The 21,083-nt window shown below is 40.1% G+C and overlaps 1 long non-coding RNA gene across 3 annotated transcripts in view; it reads right to left on the reverse strand.

Annotated features, from left to right (window-relative positions):
• Positions 1-616: 616 nt before the first annotated feature.
• LOC121918986 overlaps positions 617-21,083 on the reverse strand; it is a 26,909-nt gene continuing 6,442 nt past the window's right edge. For 2 of the 3 annotated variants that reach the window (XR_006101363.1, XR_006101362.1), the window contains exons 2-5: positions 5,245-5,343; positions 4,294-4,420; positions 3,401-3,450; positions 617-794 (exon numbers count right to left, since the gene is read on the reverse strand). This is a non-coding gene — a long non-coding RNA (uncharacterized LOC121918986). Of the gene's footprint in view, positions 795-3,400; positions 3,451-4,293; positions 4,421-5,244; positions 5,344-8,616; positions 8,689-21,083 lie in introns of those variants that run through there. The other variant, XR_006101364.1, reaches the window with a different exon arrangement.

The following is a 21,083-nucleotide window of genomic DNA, read 5'->3' on the forward strand; positions in this document are numbered from 1 at the left end:
AGGCCAGCATAAATGACCTAGGTCAAGGAAGGGATTGCAAAATGGTTATTCATTTAAATACCCACATCAGTATTTTGAAAAGATTTAAACTAGTAGTAAGTCATCATAATTTCCTGGCAAACTGAGATTGTATATAGAATCTCTTAATGAAAATATGAAACCTGGTAGTTTAAATGCCATTACAAAGAGAAAAGTTGTTTATGTAGTTCTTTATAGTCCAGGTAGAACCATTCATTTAAATTGGGCTTCATATGGGTTGCCTCACTAGAGTGGCATCATGATAAAGATGCTGGGGCTTATTGTTAGTCCTTCATACAGCATGCATATTGAATAAACAGTCAATACATAGGTAAATTCCATTGATTCAATAGGTCTAATCTAGTTAGAATTAACAAAATAATTCAGGTCTGGAAGTGATTGTAATCTAGAGGAACATAATACATATTTTCTATTTTTGAACATTTATGTGTATCCTCAGCAGTTGCCACAAACATGTTGTTTTCTGGAATGAGTTCTTAATGATTATTCATTTCAGTTGAACAAAGAGCAGTAATGAAACTACCTGCTTCTTTCTCTTTCACACACAAATGAGTGCACCATTAATGGTATAGCTGCATTGATTTTATTAATATAAGAGCTTTGTCATTTTCAAAGCACAGGTTATGTAGTAGTTCTTGAACTCTTGAAAAAGTCATGGCACATAATTGGTCAGGCTGGCATTAAAACGAGATGAGATCCTTTTTCTAGCTGAGATGCAATAGAAATGAAATGTCTTCATGTACATATAGTATGTGCTAAATAGAAAACATTTTGAAATTCTCAAATTAGTAAAGATAAAATATACAGAAACAATACATCTAGTTCTAGTCTCCTCTGTCTCTGTGCTTCTTATCAGCCTTCATTTAAGTTTCAGTCTAATTTTGACCTTCTATATACCCTCCAACTGTCTTGATTTGTCTGGGACTGTCCCTGCTAACCCTTTGTTGTTCACTTTCTCAGCTGCTTTTAAAACATCCTGGTTTCTTTCTCTTTCTCTCATCCCTTTTCATCTTCATTTTGCTTCAGTTTCTGCAAACTCAGGACATGTCTACATAGGCTGCTTAATCCATTATGACCTGAAGCGGCCTGGGACCAACTACAATGATGATCACATGCACCAAGCTGAATCAAATGTGATATCACATTGTTGTGCACACAAGCCAGCTGGCCCATCTCCTTGACCCTGGTGTAGCCACCACCTCTGCAGCCTTACCAACTAAACAGCTCCCTGTGAGAGCCTGGCTGGTGCCATCACTTCTGCTGAGGTCATATTGTGGTGCCCCACTATGTGATCAACAAGAGGTTATTAGTCTACCCCCTCTTCATTGGTCGTACCCATTCTGAATTCAGCAGAAGGGATGACAAGAGTCAGAGAGCTCTTGCATGTAATGAAGCATTGGTGACCAGTTTTCAGAGCTGCAACCACTTCCTTTTGAGCAGGAGGTCCATGTAAAGAATGCCTGATTTCAAAGTGAAACTCAGTAAGAAGGAGAGGAAAAGAGAGGGCATACTCTTGGCCTTTCTAAACTCAAAGCTTAAATTCCATGTTTTCTCTGCTTAAAATAGTAGTTTTGTATTATTTTGTATACTTTTGTACTTTTGCACATACTTTGCCTATACACACCCTTTTGACCACACTGATATTGCTCAGCCATACAATGTCCCAGGTTTCAACTATGAACTATTGGAGGGGATGCTTCTATTAATCCCTCACCTGGTTCTATTTTTGCTAAGTCAAAATCTCATAAAGTAGAGAAACTTCCCAGTAGTGACTGGAGAAACCCATGTTTTTCTTCTCGTTCATTGAGAACTTTAAGAGAATTTCTTTAAAAAATATTCGTTCCACAAGTCCCCCTTCCAAAAGGTGATTTCTTCTTTCCCTTCCAGCAGCTAGCGAAATATTTTTCACAGATTTCTCGAATGACAATAAAAAACAAGTCGAATAATTACGCTAATTAATTTGCATTTCAAACTCAATTGCCATGTCAAAAGGAAGTTTGGCACATTTCCCTGCCCTCAGGCTTCCAATCTAAAGAGACAAGAGACAAAAGGAGAAGGGAATGGCAGTGGGGAAGGGGAAAAGTTCAGTAGATCTTTATTCTCCCAGTTCACCATAGAAATTCACTGGCTGACCTTGGGGCAAGTCACATGCTCTTAGCTTCAACTCCAACTCTGCACCTCTCCCATGGTGATGCCAAGGTTATGCAATAATAATAAATAGGCTAGGAGAGTGCAGAATATCCATGAGTGAGAGAGTGTGACTTACCCAATGCCACCCTGTGGATTTACATGACTGAGCTGGGATCAGGACTCTAGCCTCGCAGTTCACCATAGAAATTCACTGGCTGACCTTGGGCAAGTCATATGCTCTCAACTTCAACTCCAACTCCTAGGTATTCCTTCCTGGTAGAAGAGGGGGGTTGGATGACCTCTTGGAATCCCTTCGAATTCTAGGTTTTATCCCTCATGGCAGAATTCCTGCCATTGCACCCCACCCTGCCCCTTCTTCTCTTTTGTGAGGGTCACACTCTTTCAGCCTCAGAGGCAGGGCTTGACCAACTCTGCTCTTCTCCCATGGTGATGCTAAGGTCATGCAATAATAATAATAATAATAATAATAATAATAATAATAATAATAATAATAATAATAATAGGCAAGGAGAGTGCACATTCTCTCAGCCTCAGAGGCAGGGCATGACAAACCTCTCTCCAGCTCTTTCAAGGTGATGCTAAGGCAAACCTACTTTTATTTTGCATTTTATTATATATATACACACACATACACACACACACACAAACACACTTGGCAAGAAGAGTTCAAAATATCCATGAATAAGAGTGTGTGATGCATCCAAAAAGAGCATGGCAGAAAGGGCAGGATGTCTTATCTACCACCAACACACAAAATGCCTCCCCTTTTGTTCTCTTTTGTTTTTCAAAGTAAATCTGTGAGTGAGCAAAGATGGTGGGGGGGATCACCCTAACAAAGGAAATAGCCTCTGGTAAAACCCAGGATGAATGGTAGCTTTTCTTACGCAAAATACCCAAATTCTGTAGGTCGAATTTGTCAGCTGAAAGTTTCTTCTCTTCTCTTCATTTGGAAATGATTAAAAATCAAAATTCTTACTCATGATCGAGAAGTGATCAGAATTTCTTCCCTATAAAATGCTTTCAAAATGTTCGAATTAGACATATTTATACTAATTTTTGAATTTTGGAGAATATTCTTTACATCCCTACTTCCCAGTCTACATTTGTCCAAGAGGCTTTCTGTTCTCATAACTTAACTCAGAGATAGGGAGTGTTCAGGCTGGTTTGAACTATTTACTTTTTTATGAGAATCCAGAGATCCATTACTTACTTTCTTATCTGAATCATCTTAAGTATGGGACGTACTCGCACCATGCTCATCTGTGATCCAAAACAAACAAATGTGTTCATCATGCTTTATAAATGTTAAAAAACCCTCTATGTCAGGTGTGGGGAAAGTGTGGCCTGTGGGCCCAGATAGATCCCCCACTTTTTCACTCACCAAAGCTTCTCATGAGTCCCCGAAGCCTTTGAACCCCTCTCTAAAAAAAGGCTTTTGCAAAAATTGTCTGAAAGATCAACCCAAGTCTCTCAAATGCACACCTCCTTGCCAATCCCCCCCCCCCATTCTCAAATACAATCCTGGACCAGACAAATATTACCTTTGGTCTGGGATTCTCCATTACACTGGCTTGGGGAATCTTCTTAGGACTAGGGCATTGTGATCAATACCAAATGTCTGCTAACATACTGGCTACTGTGGCCAGATGCAAAAGCAGCAGGAATAGAACAGACATGTGTTTTAGTGGGGATGTAAACATACCACCTGATAATGGGGAGCCCCATCCCACAAAATTTGGAAGAATGTGGTAAATTTGCCTCTGCCCACAAATGCAGAGGAAAATTTCAAGCAGTCAGTAGAGTTCAACTTTAACTTGGGCACGTAATATTCAAAGACACAAACATGTTAGTATGGAAAATTAGTATACAAAGGGATCTTGTAGTATCTTTGAGACTAACTGAAAGAAAAACGTTGGTAGCATGAGCTTTCATAGACTTAAATCTACTTGAGTCTACTGTACATGCATCTGAGGAAGTCTGCTCCAGTCTACAAAAGCTCATGCTACCAACTTCTCTCTTTCAGTTAGTCTCAAAGGTACAATGATTCCTTTCAATACTGGATAAGTAATGAAAACATACATTCATTAGGCAATTTATTCTTACCCTCTACAGCAAGAGACCTCTTTACTACATCTTCCAATCTCATAAAAATTTGGAGGACAGCTCATCACTACGCAGTGCCCATTGCTTTTTGTACAAGTAGCTGGATTGTGGACTGATTCTCCAGATTCTTTACATGCAGGAAAGCAAAATGGAGGAGAAATGGAAGTAATACCTGATAGGTCATCATAAGCCAATGTTTTTATTTACTTATTTATTCCATTGTAATTAGACTGGAATTCTTCTGTAATTCTTCTGGAATTACAATTTTTCTGGGAACAAGTAAGCAAACCAAGACAGTTCTGATTGTAGATCAAATTAAGCACCTGTTCTTGCCAGCAGGGATGCTTGTTTCACTTTCACATGCAAGAACAAGAATTTCAAAAGTTTTCTCTCCACTGAGTGAAATTATGACCAAGATCCAACATACAGATTGTGTAGTAAATCTCTGCATGTAGAGTTATACATTAATTGTGCTACACAAACCAGTTACGGCTGCCATTTTGGACACAGGATGTTGCTTTTGTATCTTTAAGTGCAAAGAAAAGCAGGATGGGGTACCATAAAACTCCTTGAATGTGGGTGAAGGTATCTGTCTTCCCTTCACTTTCAACCTCAAACTTTAGCTGTATCCATCTGCTCTAAACATAGATCTTTGGAGAAAGTGGCGTGGAGGTGCCAACAATAATAGAGCTTTGCACTTTTCTTCTCTTCACCTTATTCTCCCCACTTGGAGGTCAAGAGCCATGGAGCAGAAAGTTTGAGGTTGAAAGAAATGACCAGACAGGTAATTTTGACCTGTTTCACCAAGCTGTATGGTACCTCATCCTGCTTCTCAGTGTGTTTGAATCTAAAGTTACAAGAGCCCCATCGCATATTAAAGCTGAAGAATTTACCTGAGCACTCAATATTTTTAGACACTGTTCTGTCTAGAGCTGAAACACAAGTACTTACCAGAAAGAAGAGTGCAGATAAGGAGGATATAGAGAAAATAATGGGTCTTCATCTCTTTTTCAGTGTAGTGCTAAATGGTTGCCTGGGAACTCAGCACCCCTAAAGCATAAGGCAGAGACAAGAGATGCTGCTTCAAGATCTTTTAGATGTCACCTTACAGAGAGAGGCAGGTTGAGTTATGATACTTGGAATGCCATGTACAGTTCTGGTCACTGCATATGAGAAACGACAAGCACCTCAAAAATAGGGATATACATGTTTGCAAATACTATTCTAACAAGCAAACATGAATAATTTTACCATTTTCCTGCTTTCTAGAAGAAAGTTGTAAAACATGCAGTTTTCAGGATATTCACAGTTTGGGACTTATTCAGTGAAAACATGGAGATGATTTTTGTGTGCGTGTTTAGAATGACATTTTGTGAACTGAAAACAGAATTTTCTGAGCAGAATTTTCCATTCAGAAATAAGTTTCTTGATCATAAAACTGTGTTTGTGCAGAAATGTTATTTTTTGCATTCAAAATTTTGCTTCTGAAGAGAAAAAGGGTTTCCTCAGCAGAAAACATTTTTATGTTGAACAATCTTGTTTACTGTGCAGGGACCTATGTTTTATGTGCTGGAAACATTTTTGTGTGTTCATAGAAATACCACTTTCTGTGCAAAAGAAAAAAAAGGGGGGGAAAGGACACATACCTCAAAACATACTTTTTCATATAGTGCCCTCCTTATGTTATGATGCAAAAAAAAAAAAATATGGAGGGTACTCTGCTTGAGTGTGCTCTATACCCTGGAAGCACCTTATTTGCCAATGCGAAAAAAATAGTAGACTGAATTAAAGTGTCTTTCTTGATCCATGTCTAATCTTTGTATGTTCTTAAACATGATTCCAACTACTCAGAGGTCATTAGAACAAAAAGATATTAAAAGAAAATTCAAGTAGGATATAATGTAGATACATACAGGCATGCAAAGTACCCACTTGGATTTTTCAGCCCAGAAATTAAAAAAAAAAAAAAGGGGGGGGGGTCAGAATTTTGATCAAGTTGAAAGAGTGTACAAACAATATTCTGGAAACAAAATGTACAATATACACAAAGAGCCAAAACAGACTCGCTCTCAAAGCCAACTTCTCGGTGGCTTGGGAGTGTGGTGTTTAGATGCCACATGCTCCCAAGATGTCTTGAAGCTGCCTGGTGCCCAGACATGGCCCAGCTCCTGGGCACTCCAGTGGCACAGTATTTACATGTCACACACCACCAGAGCACCTTAAAGCCAGCTTCTGACCACAGCAGGGTGGGGAAAGCTAACTTTTTGCTGGCTGCTCTCTGCTGCTCCTTTTTCAGCTGGCATAAAGGCAGATTGGGCAAGGTTGCTGAAGCCCCAATCCATCTTCAGAAGGAGCAGCTTCAAGCCATCCCTTCGAGGTGGTCTGTTTCACCCCAAAGCTCATGAGACTTGTCAAATGGGAACAACGAGGAAAAATACAAATGTTGTAATGGCAATGCAGTTGTAGACCTGCTCTGTGAGATCAGATTTTGAGGTGAATGAGGGGCTGCAGTGGGGAAAGGGTATGCCCTACATCTAATACCACTGGATTCAACTGTTCTGTCTGCAAACATCCAGTTCAATAATTTTATTGAAGTTCAAAAATGCAGGCATTGACTGAGATACTGTATTGAAGAGATTGGGCATATTTTTACATTTAGGGATGTAAATGTACTGTATGTCCTTATTCTTGCTTCTCTTTGGAGAATGAGATATTTCAACTTGGTTGCCCCTCACAGACAAGTGATCCATTCCGGACAAATTCCTGAAGAATGAGGGCTATAAAATACTCAGCTGGCTCCCCCACCCAACTCCTCTTGCAGTTAGCAGTGTAAAGCATAAAACTCAGTTTGCAGTGTCTAACAAGGAAGAATAGACTGCATTGATTTTTACAATGGAATGACTTCTTCCCTCCCTTCAGTTTGCCTTGACCGAGTCTCATATAATTAAACCAAATGGATGAGGCACTGTTTCTTTTATTACTTAAGCAAACAACGCCATGTTCTGAACATCAAATTTCTGACTGAAGTGCCCACCCTGTTGAGCATAAATACTTCAGAACATAAATGCTTGAGCCAAGAATCAAGAAAACAAAAAAAGTATGTTTAATGAACAGCAACAAGATCTTGTCACTTCCCTATTTACATTCATAGAAGCATGCAACAGTTGTATAATGCCACCTTGCAAGAGAACTGTCATTAGAGTATTTAAAATCTCTACTTTTCTGAATTTTGAGCAATTGGAAAGGTTTTTTTTTGTTTGTTTGTTTTTTGTCTTATAGCATTGGAACGGTCTGGATTTTTTCCCCTACAATTACAGGAAATTTTCTATAAAAGCTGGAAACTGTGGTGCTTTCAACACCAAAATAATATTGTAACTGGCAAAAGCTGCACCTTCTTTGAAACTGAATTTCTTTTCAGGCTGTGTAACATTATGAATTGTACAAGACAGCAATAGCAATAGCATTTACATTTCTATACCACTTAATAGTGAACCAGCACTCTCTAAGCTATTTGTAATCTGTAAACCAATTGCCCATAACAAGCTGGGTGCTCATTTTACCAACTTATGAAAGGATGGAAATCTGAGTCAACCTTGGAGCCCTGGGATCAAAATTACAATTTTGTGGCTGCCGTACCAGAATTTAAACACTGTGACACCAGGGCTCCTTAAGATTCAAAGCAACAAAGGCTGCTGCCTCAGTTAGCCCACATTTCTTTTACTGTTGCTTGACATAAGAGATGCAGTGGCCTAGTGGTTAAGATGCCAGTTCTGATGACTGGAAGATTGGAAGGTTGGCAGTTCGAGGCCTGAATGCTGCATGGTGGGGATGAGCTCCTTTCACTAGTCTCAGCTTCTGTCAGCCTAGCAGTTTGAATTCTCAATTGGAAGGTAACAGCATTTGGTGTAGTCATGCTGGCTACATGACCACCAGAGCAGTCCTTGGAGAATGCTGGCTCTTCAGCTTAGAAATGGAGATGAGCACCTTATTATTTGCTTAATTTATATCCCACTTTTCTTCCATAAGGGACCCAAAGCAGCTTGCATCCTACATTAAAATAACACATTTATGAAAACATTTATCTAAGTATTCATTTAAAGGGGAATCATAGGGCTATAACTGTGTATTATAAAAAGGCTCTGTGTTTGTAGTCTTAGCTGTATGCTAACTAATGTTTTGTAAAATTACAAACTAGGAAAGGGAATCCCCATCCTTTTAATGTAATTTGGCTAAAATGTTCAAAGATCTACTATGAATTTTGTTGATCTGACTGCTGACAACCACAGCAATTTTAGGTGAACTAAATCAAGTCCATGCACTCACCAGTTATGACTTGAATTTCAGTCTTTGTAGTAGGAGATTAAAGCTGTTCTCTGTACAAGCCCACTGGTTTAGTACTCTTTGGTTCCAAAACTAGCAATGGAGATCCTCCTTTTTTTTCTCTGATTAAGAGGAAGTCTTCCTGCTTATGTAGGCACTGCCTACCTAGCCTTGCCATCATCATGGATTCATGCTCACCTTAACCCAATAAACACTGAAGAAAGATTATACTAGAGCTCTACAAGCCTTTACATTAACCCTTCATATTAAAACAAAACAAAACACAAGAGGTAACATTTCCAAGGTTTCTAGGGTTGCTAGGGCCTGAGACAGATGGGCAAAAAGGGGTGTGATGGTGGCAATACAAGGGTTCTGGACCATGTTGCAACCACACGGTCCAGAACCTTAGTATGTAACGGCGGCAGCCTGATGGCGGCATCCCATCCACACAGGCACTGCCATCTTGATGTAAGGGCACGTCGCTGTGCATTGCTTACATCACAAGTGCATCAGTGGTGCACTCCCAACGTAACCCGGGCACTGCAAAAAGAACCCAGAAAAACTGGGCTCTTTTTACTCCAGAGGGATGTTGCACTGTTTGGCGGCTGCAGCGTCCCTCTGGAGTTAAAATGGGTGCTTGCAGATTGCCATTTTTGGGTGTTCTGTATCCCGCTTAGGTTTCATTCTTGCTGAGTTCCTCAGTTTGTCAGTAGTGTTCCCATTATTTTCCATTTCCTTACTGGGTTGCAAGCCATTTTCTCCTAGCATGGACATTAGTGAATATTTCTGTGCACCAGTGTCTGTGCAATTTCTAATATACACATTGGTACATACATTTTTTCTTATGTGACGGCCAGTATGGTATAGTGGTTTGAGCATTGGATGACAACTCTGGAGACAAGGGTTTGAATTCCTGTTTAGCCATGGAAACCCACTGGGTCGCCTTGCACAGGCCACACTCTCTCAGCTTCAGAGGAAGGCAAAGGTAGTCCTCCCCTGAACAAATCTTCCCAAAAAACTCCAGTGATAGGTTTCTCATTAGGGTTGCCATAAATTGGAACCATCTTGAAAGCACACAACAATAGCAATATTTTCCATGCTTTTGATGTGCACATTTTTGTATCCATTTTTCTGTTTTGGCATCACTTTTCTAGGGCATTGAGATCTGTCAAGATCTCCTTAGCTACCCTCTTTTTTTTTAGAAGCTCTAGAAGCTCTCCTAAGAGGCAGGGGGAGCTGTCTAGCAGGCAGCTCTGACTGTTCAAGGGCTCTAACCCTATTCAATTTGTCCTCCCATGGAATCTCTTCCTCCCCCTCATCTGACAAGGAGGGATCTCAACTGGTGGGCATTTAGGAGGCAGCTTCTTGTAAGGCCCTTTGCTCTTGGAACTATTTCTACCCTTAGGCCCCATCCTGGCAAGTACACAAGTCCTAGTCCAAAATTCAAGCCACTGAAAAGATCAGTTCTCCTCAGGGCCACTGACTGGTTTCAATCAGGAAATAAAATCTATCTGTCTCTTTGTCTGTATGTCTGTCTAGCCAAGAAAGAAATGGAGAGAGAAGAAACAAAAGAAAATGGTGTGTGGGTGTGCGTGTGTAGAGGGAGGGAGGGCAACTTGGAGAAACATGGCAAAACTGAGACTGGGAAATTTTCACATTCCTAGCTCTACCTTTTCAGATACTCATTGTAAAAAGTACAAAGAGAAATGGGATGTCCTTAGGGTGGTTTATCCTTTGCCAATCCTGAACCTCTGGAAAATGCTTGACCTCACTGTGCTTTAGTGGTTGGGGTTGGAGGTGGTTGGTAGGGGCACTGTGGGACAGAAAGCTGAGGTTTAGGGACCATATAGAACCTGTGGACTGGACCTTTTCCTTGTCTGATTTAAAGGCACTGCACATAAAAAGCTTGAATTCTTCTTTGAAAAGAAGTCAGAGAAGGCATCATGTTCTGCTTCCCAGCCTTTGGACCTCAGGGTCACTCCGTCACACCTCACCGGTCTGTTTGCTATTGTGACATGCCCCATCATTCAGAAAATTAGCAACATGTACTGTTTGGGAAACCAAACAGAGATCTGTGCGCAGCCTCCATGGTTTCTTCTGGTGTTTTGTAACAAAATGATCACAGAACAACTCCATGGGAGGTGAAATCGGAGTCATGGACCATTGACTTTACAATGACTCATATCTAAGGGGTGGTGGTTTCAGTGTTCCTGGACAAATGGAGTAGGAGTAAAACTTGGCAATGACTGAGAATAAAGGGTAAAGTTTATCTGGACAGAAATACTTCCAAGCCTTTTTGCAAACCCTGCCTCATTCTTTATTCTTTTTGAAAAATCTATTTGGCTCATGTTGGAAGTAAGGGTTTCTTAACAAAAGTATTGTTATTATTATTATTATTATTATTTTATTTTATATCCTGCCTTTCTCCCAATATAGGGACTCAAGGCAGTGAACAAAAATTTAAAAAATACAATTAAAAACAATACAATACAATACAATACAATACAATACAATTAAAACATTAATAAATTAAAATAAAATAAATTAAAATACAAACCATTAAAATTTGAGTTTGTATTTTCCAGAGATGGCTAAGAGATTTAGAGAGAATCCAATGGAACATACAGAAAAAAGCAGAGAAACATCTGAAGAATTCAAAAGGGGTTCCTGGATGAGATGAATTATCTAGATTCATGTCAGTCTACTTTTAGGCCTGGCTATGGGACAGAGACAGCTTTGTTCACCTTGGTAGATGACCTCCACAGGGAACTGGACAATAGAAGTGTGTCCCTGTTGCTTCTGCTGGACCTCTCAGTGGCTTTTGATACCACTGACCAGGATTTATTCTAAGTCACCTTTCTGGGATGGTTCACAGTTTGGGGGTACTCTGGAACCAGTTCATCTCTGTCCCACCAACTTCTCAGGCTCTTCTAGTGGAAGCAAGAAAAAGGGCCTTCTCAGCGGCTGCTCCCAGATTCTGAAACTCAAACTACATTAATTTTGAGTGTGATAGGACCCTAGAAGGATTTGCTGCCTAATGGATAAGATGCCCCCTATTCCATGAACAGAAGTTGGTCAGGTTTGTTAGTTGGGCACTGGAGGCCCATTTAGAAATAATACTGGTGTCATTCTAGTACAAGGTTGAAAGACAGCTTTCTTCTAAAGCATTTAGGAGTCTAATGACTTTATACAGATATTTATATATGCATGACCTTGAATTGTTTTAAACTATTTCAATTCATCTTAAACGTTCTAGTTTTAACTTGCTAAATGGCTTAAAATGATTTTAATCTGTGTAAATATTCTTTATTATTTTGTACTGATCACACATATTTTTTTGCTGCCCTGAGATCTTTTGATACAGAGTGGGATAGAAATATTTTAATTAATATAGAAATAAAACAAAAAAAAATACTGGCTGTACAGTATTAGGAAGCACTTTCTGATAGTAAGAGCTGTTTGATAGAATACACTGTGTCATCATGTGGTGGTCTCCTTCTTTGGAGGTTTTTAAACAGAGGCTGGGTGGCCATCTGTTGGGGTGTTTTGATTGTGTTTTCTTACATGGCAGAAGGGGGTTGGACTGGATGGCCTTTGTGGTCCTTTCAACACTATGATTCTACCAATTCTCATTCCCTTTAGCATTTACTGCCTAAGGTGGCTGCCTCACTCTTCCTCATGGCAGGACCTGTTGACACCAACTCTCAAAGTCAGCAGTCATAGAAAACCTGACTCAAGGATTCTATTGCTAAGACCAGTGACTCCTTCTTTTGGAGTCACAGGTATTTTACCAGAATAGCTAAGAAAAATAGCAGAGAAAAAAATGACCTCAACAGTTGGCTGCTTTCCAATGTGAACAGTATTACAGTCATATCTGTTTTTCATGGGGGCCAAAGGAAATGCATTCCAATGTTTGAACATCACTGGACTTTGTGGTAGGAAAGGAGAGTGACCTCCCTTTCCCAATATTCCCTAATGGTCAGACTGCTCCCAAAAATGTGTTGCAATTGTCTGGAAACCGTATATAAAGAGACCCCTTTCCTCCCAGCATCTCATCCTGACTTCAGTCTCCCTTCAAGAATACCACAAGAAACAGAGGGCATTGAGTATTAACCATGAAGATCCTTTTCCTTCTATTTGCGGTCTTCTTACTGGTTCTCCAAACAGTTCCAGGTAAGCTAGTGGTGAATGTGAGTGGAGAAGATGAGCTACAGAATATCAGGATTAATGGCAATATTGTCTGGAATCCTGTTAATTAGTCCCAACTAGAGTTATTTTATTTCTTGTCATTCTTCTAGTATGGGGCACAAGTGGCTGTTCAGTGGGAGTAAACCCATTGAATCAATTGGGAGTAAACTCAGTTTGATGCCTAAACTATAGTTCTTAAATGTTCAAAGGAAGTTTTAAAATTATTGCAATACCAATTTTGGAACTGAATTGTTGAATTGTCAGGCAACACATGGGCAAATCTGATTCAAAGGCTATACTCTATTCAGGAGCAATGGATTCAAAGTGCTGGTTATGACCTATAAAGCCCTATATGGCTTCACTTCAAGCTGTTTAGAGGAACATATCTCCTTACACTATTTGGAGGAAAGGATACTGTCTGGACCCTAAGAAGATTATAACACTTTTTTGTTCGATCCAGACACAGGATAGAATCGAGCTGGAATGGGGGTGGGGACAGGTGTTATCACACACTAAAATGCCACTGATGCTACTGGCCAACCACCATCCGTCTCCGAGCTGCACTCAGCCAGCTGATTCTCAAGGTCGGAAAGCTTCCATCCTTGCACAATTTTCAGGATAAGCACAGCTTTGGAAATGGTGGTGGTTGACTGGCCGGTAGCACAGTGGTGTTTTCCTGTGCAATAACACTTGTTTTCACACATTCATGTGCGTCTCCAATCCATGTCTGGATTGGGCAAAAAATGTGTGTGTGATAATCTCCTTAAACTTTTGGGAAAGGCCCTTCTCTATGTCCCATCACCTTTTCCAGATTATTTTATGGGAATGAGGGAGAGGGCCTTCTCAGTGGCTGCTCACAGACATTGCAATGTCATCCCTAAAAAGCCTAGGAATTGTTATTCTTTTTTTGTTCCACTGGCAAGTGTTTTGGGTTTTCTAATTATTATTATTCTTAAAGACTTTTTATGAATTGACTGCAAGTGTTTGTAATGGTGTGATATGTGTGATGCTTTCTGCTCATTTCATTTGTTTGTCTTTTTATAGATCTGCTTTAAAATGGTTTTAATTCTGAGCATTGTTTGTTTATAATTTGATAATGACTTTTTATATTCTAACTTCTCTTTTAGTAACTTTTTACCTCTCTTTTTGTTTTTGTTTGTTTTTATTCTATCTATTGAAATATCTTTTGTGGAAAAGGCACAATGTCAGATTAGGAGGAATAGCTAATATCCCAGAGAGCAGGATCAAAATTCAAAATGACTTTAACAGATTAGAAAGCTGGGCCAAAACTAACAAAATGAACTTCAACAGGGAGAAATGTAAAATACTGCACTTAGGTAGAAAAAATGAAATGCATAGATATAGGATGGTGCCACTCTATTCTGCCTTGGTCAAGCCTCACCTGGAATACTGTGTCCAGTTATGGGCACCACAATTCAAAAATGATGTTGAAAAATTGGAGCGTCTCCAAATAAGGGCCACCAAAATGGTGAAGGGCCAGGAAACCATGCCTTATGAGGAAAGACTTAGGGAGCTGTGTATGTTTAGCCTGGAAAAGAGACAGTTAAGATATGATATGATAGCCTTGTTTAAGTATTTGAAGGGGTGACACAGGAGAAATGGATGCAAGCTACAGGAAAAGAGCTTCCACCTCAACATTAGGAGAAACTTCCTGACAGTCAGGGCTATTCGACAATGGAACACAGTCCTTCCTCGGAGTCTCCTTCCTTGGAGGTCTTTAAACACGAGGAAGTACATTCCACTATTGAACAATGCTTAATATCAGGAAGTTTTTCTTAATGTTTAGGTGGAATCTCTTTTCCATCAAACAGCAAATTATGATAGAAGACAGCCTTCTCTGAATAAATCATGTCAAGAATACCCTAGGATAGGATCAGCATAATTCAATTTGATCCAAAAGTACTTGATAGCAACACAAAACTATGTTTGTGAGTCAGCATGGCACACTGGTTTGAGCATTGAACTAGGGCTCCAGGGCTCTAGAATTTGAAGCCCTCCTCAGCCACAGAAACTCTTTGAGCGACCTTGGACAAGTCACCCTCTCTCAGCCTCAGAGAAAGGCAAAGGCATACTCCCTCTGAACCTACCTTGCCAAGAACACCCTGTGATGGGTTTACCTTAGTGGCACCATAGATCAGAAATGACTTGGATGCACACAACACCAACTATGCCAGTGCTGCCAGTCAGAGTTGGGTCTCATGGTTCAGAATACTATGATTCCATGATTCTATGAGTTTCACAATGCTGGCATTCAGCAAATGAGTTGCATTAGCTGAATTATTGCATAAATGCTTAATGCATTCCCTTGGCCACTTGCCAGCCTCTTCTCTTTTGATGTCTAATCTATAATTCTTAAATGCTCAAAAGAAGTTTAAAGTTAGTGCAATACCAGTTTGGAGATTGAAGGAACATTTCATTTGGGGGGCAAAATAATTATTGGGGACAGCAATACCATTATTTTGTCTTCACACACCCATAGTTATAACCATGAGTTGTAACCGTTAGGACCACAGCACACCAGAAGGAGAAATGCAAACTACCACTTGAACTGCTCATTTCCCCCCAAATCCCTCCCAAGCATGGAGGTGTGTGTGTGTGTGTAGAGAGAGCAAGACAATATTAGTCAGAACAAAAACAGAAGTTCATCTACAACCATTTTGCATATTTCTGCAGAGTTCAGGGTTCTTATGTGGAGAGAGAAGTGGGGAGACCATATAGCAAAGAAGTTCTCCCCATGTAAAAATGTCAGTTCACTTCAGCTTTTATCACTTGCAAATTTCTGATGTGAAAGAGAGTGAAACTGATTATTTTACTTATCCTTACCCTCCAACACAATTCATCCCACCCATTCTACAGGGAAGCTCAAAAGGAACTCTCTCTCTCTCTTTCTGACTTGTTCTCCTATTTTGCTATAACAGGAAATGCTGATCCTGCACCTGATACCATGGAATGCAAGTTGAGTCGGGGGTTCTGCAAGTATGCATCATGCCCTGGGGTTACTGAGCCCACAGGAGGAACATGCCAATGGGGAACCCTTGTGTGCTGCAAATCGTGAGTCAAATCTCCCAGTTCTATGAAGCTTAACTACAATTGCTAGGCTCAACTAAAGTAGATCTATTCAATCAATTGCTAAAACAGGGGTGGGCAATGTGGAGCACAAGAGCTGCATAGATGTTTGGATCCCATTTTTGTGTCCTCTGAAGCTGGTCCTGCCCATCCTACCCTCATGTTTTATCCAAAAACAAAAAGGTTGGCATGACTTTCAGACCATTTTTGCCCTTGAGCTATCCAGAAAGTCAACCAAATTCAGGAATAGCAATAGCAATAGCTAGTACATTTCTATACCTCTTATCAGTGCACTTAAGCACTCCCCAAGCGGTTTACAAAGTGTAAGCTAATTGCCCCCAACATTCTGGGTACTCATTTTAACAATCTCAGAAGGATGCAAGCCTGAGTCGAGCTTGAGCCCTTTTGCTGTTATTGAACTCACAACCTTATGGTTTGTGAGTGAGTGGCTGCAGTACAGGCATTTAAATTCTGTGCCAATAGGGCTCCTGGTAATATATATATATATATATAGATATATATATATATATATCTATATATATATCTCCAATGTAGTTGGTCACTCCTGCATACCCTCCAGTGTCTCGCAGATGAAAAATGGGATATGTGTTCCAAACAACATCAAAATGTGATTCAGATGACAAATGTTATTAATGAGGAACAACAGACCAGCTAGAAGAAGCTGCAACATTTTACTTTTGTCATAACTTATTGGGAAGAGCAAGAATTCTACTCCTCTCCCTCCTGTTGAGGTAGTTCAAGGTAAACAACTTTTGCACTTTGAATTCATGGTGCAGCAATTGATGTAAAAAACAAAGAGAGAAAGTGGGAGGAGAAAAGAGAAACCGGGATTCTTTAAAAGTAGCTGAAGAAGTGGGATAACAGAGGATTGATTGTGACTGTACCTGCTAAATCAGATAATTGGGGGGTGTGCTAAATGATAAGTCCATGCTTATGTAAACCTCACTGATACAATGGCGGGTTACAGACTGCCTAAAAATGGCGGTCGGCCGGCGATGCCAGTTGCTGCATTCAGGAACCGCAGCAGCCAAACCGCGCGATTCCCGGGCGCAGCCGAAAAGAAGAGCCAAAATGGCGCTTCTTTTTGCACCCTAGAAGTGGTGCCGCAAGGCGCTAGTCGTGCACTCGCGGCGTCACTTCCATCGTGCGACGTCCGGATGCTACGTGTCCGCGACGTCAACATGGCGGGCCCCGTGTGGAATGGGCACCGTCATTTTGTGCGTGCTCCGCACATACTAGGGTTAGGAGCGTCAGGAAGTGACGCCCCTTCCTATCCCTGATACGCGCAGAATGCGTACTTAATACTCATCTAGAATGGGCCTCTGTATTTACTGTAGTTGTAACTAGAAACTGGATCTAGGTCTCCATGGACCATGTGGAAGGAAGATGCTCAGTCTAAGGAAGGAATGGGTGATTGCAACAGGTTTGAGAGTTGCATACTTTTTTTGCTCCTGGTACCCTCCAGAACTCACACAAACTGCTTAAAATATTAAAAACCAAACATCCTCCCCACTGCACACACATAAAAAAAATCCTCAGAATTCCCCCCCTGATTTTGAAAAATAGGTTTTATTTTATTTTAAACAGTGCCAGGGAGCATGCAACCTTTGTAGTCTGGTGAGGCATTCAACCTGCTCATTCAGAGAGCTCTGGTGTATCAGCAAACTACAAATCCCAGGATTCTGTAGAATAGAGTCGTGGCAGTTAAAATGGTGTCAAACTGTTTTGATTCTACAGTGCAGAATTGAAGAATTACATGAAAAATTACATTCCCCGCTCATGACTTTGCTTTTAAGACTGTGACTGCAAAGAAAAAAACAATTGGTTCTTGTTATTATATATTGATATTTTCCTTTCTGCAGGCCTTGGAGAAACTGAGAGAACTATAGGTGAAACGAGATCTCTGGGTTTCTGGGAAAATTCCTGCCTACTTCATGACCATGGCATCAGAGACAAGAATGAAGAATTTTTAAACGCTGTAGAAAAGTAGTAAATGGAACGCCACTCCTCACCATTCTTCTCCTCCAATTCCCCCTGCACCACATGCACACATACTTTGGCCCCATGGAGAAATGCCATAACTTCTTCTTACAGTGCATCCAGAGCATTACAGCTAACCCAGTCATAGTTTTGTACACAGAATCTTGGAATCCAAACAACTATTTGAGAAATGATTAACTAAACTGTGGCACTGGGCTATAAAATTAAATGTACAAATTATGTTCAGGTAAAGGTAGGGAAATAAAAGTTAGCTTTTTAGAAACATTGAGTCTTCTGGAATACTTTAAAAAGTGCATCTATACATTGGAGCCAGTTATATTTTCCATTTGTTATTTTTATAAAATACATGAAATAGTATTCCTATCTGTTATGAAAATATCTAACTTTTGACAACTTCCAAGCTCATGCACCTTCAAATTCACCTTCATTTCTTTGTTTTTATACACTTGCCACACTCTGGCCTTTCTAAATGGTTTAGCAATGTTCTCTCTTATATGTGAATTAAGAGCTTTGAATGTTTAAATTTAACTCAGATGTCTCTTTAAAATATCCATAGTGAGCACTGGGAACATGATTTTGTTATATGCAGTACATCATTTGCACTGAATTACCTTTATATTCGCCTGTCCCAATATTTAAGTCTGTTAACACCTTGGTGAGATGAAATAAAAACTTCTCCAGTAGCAAAAATGTGCCTGTCTGTTGCTTCATTTGGTTGGCTGATTCCCTCAACTTTGACTGGAAACACTTACTACAAAATCTTCTCATGTTTCAAATAGATGTTATGAACAGAGTTGGAGAAATTAGTCAATTCCACATTGTCCTGCCTTTCTTTGTTTATTTAATCATCAAATTAATTTGGTTTGGGTAATTAATTGGTAAATGATTGACTGACCAAACCTAAAGGCTGCTCTCCAACAGCTCCTCTTCATCCTGGAGAGAAGTAAGCAGGAGATTGTCACACATTTCTGTCCTGGGCCCAGTACTGGTCAACATCTTTATCAATGACTTGGATAATGGAACAGAGGGCAAGCTTATCAAATTTGTTAGATGGTACCAAATTAGAACAGGTAGCCAATACTCCAGAGGATAGGATCAAATTATTAGAAAGCTGAACGAAAACTAACAAAATCAAAACCAGTGGAGAAATGTAGGTTGCTACACTTGGACAGTAAAAATGAACTGCACAGATATAGGATGGGTGACACCTGGCTTAACAGCAATTCATACAAAAGGAATCTAGGCATCACAGAGGACCGCAAGCTGAACATGAATCAGCAATGTGATGCAGCAGCTAAGAAAGCTAATACAATTCAAGACTACATCAATAGGAGTATACTGTCTAGATTGAGGGAGGTAATGGTACCAATCTATTTTTTGGGGGTCAGACCTCACCTGGAATATATGTTCCAGTTCTAGGCACAACCATTCAAGAGTGATCTGGACACGATGGAACATGTCTAGAGGAAGGTGACCAAAATGGTGAAAGATCTGGAAACCATAAAGACTTATGAGGTGTGGCTTAGAGAGCTGGGTATGTTTAGTCTGGGGAAAAGAAGATTAAGAGGTGACATGATAGCCATGTTTAAATATTTGAAAGGATGCCATACAAAAGAAGGAAGAAACTTGTTTTCTGCTGCTCCAGAGAATAAGGAGCTGTACAAGCAGTCCAGAAGGGGCAGCCTCCAGATGCCCCTTCTTCAGTTGGATCAGGGCCACAGCAATATAGCTTTTCCAAGGTGTGAAAAGGAGTTGCAAAAAGTGGCTCTTTTTTGTACCCTGGAAAGGGCGCAATAGCTGTGGCGCTGCAACTATATGGCACTCCTTTGGTGCTGCATCATATGGACACAGCACTAGAGGAGCACTGTGATGCTGCACACCATGTGGAGCAGCGAGTTGCATCATGGCACCCTGGTTGGAGCTGGGCCATGCATCATGGAGATGCTATGCACTGACTCCACCCTCCCAGACAGCCCAAAGTGCCGATCTGTTCAGGGCCTAAGACATAGGTCAATGGATTCAAGCTACAGGAAAAGAGATTACACCTAAACATTGGGAAGAACTTCCTGAGGGTAAGAGTTGTTCAACAGTGGAACACACTGCCTTAGTGTGTGGTGGAGTCTCTTTCTTTGAAGATTTTGAAACAGAGGCCGGAGGACCATCTGTCACAGGGAATGTTTTGATTGTGTCTTCCTGTATGGCAGGGGGTTGGAGTGGATGGCCCTTATGCTCTCTTTGAACTCTATTAGTCTATGGCCATAGTGTGCCTACTCACCATATAGCTATAAATAAAGAGGAGCCCCTTAGAAAAAAGTAGGTAATTACTTAATTTAGTACTAACCTGCATGAACATGTAGGGATTCAAACTCCTATCTTTAAAGGCTGTATACTCAAAAGCCAGACATGAAATAACAGTTTCTCCCCTTTTTAAATCTCTGGTATTTTCAATGTAGTGTACAGAAAATTTTGTGAATATTTGGAAAATTTGAGATAATTACAAGAAAAATGCAAAGTAATCCTCACCAGCTGCAATATGTAGCAGCCAACCATGTGGCCCTTTCTGTTCACAGTCTCACTGTTCATATTGAGTCAGCACACTGACCCAGTAACAAGTAACATTCAGAAAACTCTTTCCCACGCCACTGAAAAGTAATGAATTATAGTAATGGACATTACATACAAAAATATATTTCCATTCAAGCTCTTTAGTGCATTTTTTTTAACCATAGTAGGTAACGAGAAAAGCATGTTACTTTTTACCACTGTATAACACACAGCAAATTTTTGACAATAACCATTAGGGCATGCTTAGATTCAGGGACATAAGGTTACATTCTAGAAAAATCTACTTTGACTGATGGAGTAAACTTTTGAAGTTAAGAAGCAAGCCAGAACAGGTAACTTCCTACTTGCATTCTGCACTGATGACCATACCATACTCAAGGTGCATATATTATGAGCCCTGGTGGTGCAGTAGTTAAATGCAACCATAAGGTTGTGAGTTCAGTACTACCCAGGACTCAGGCTTGCATCCTTCCTATATCACTATGCCCCCAGCTCATTGGGGGCAATTAATAATAATAATAATAATAATAATAATAATAATAATAATAATAAAATTTTACAACATTAAAATAACATACAGCATAAAAACAATATATTTCCCTCCCCCC

The sequence above is a fragment of the Sceloporus undulatus genome, chromosome 1 (genome assembly GCF_019175285.1).
Source record: "Sceloporus undulatus isolate JIND9_A2432 ecotype Alabama chromosome 1, SceUnd_v1.1, whole genome shotgun sequence".
NCBI lineage: Eukaryota > Metazoa > Chordata > Lepidosauria > Squamata > Phrynosomatidae > Sceloporus > Sceloporus undulatus.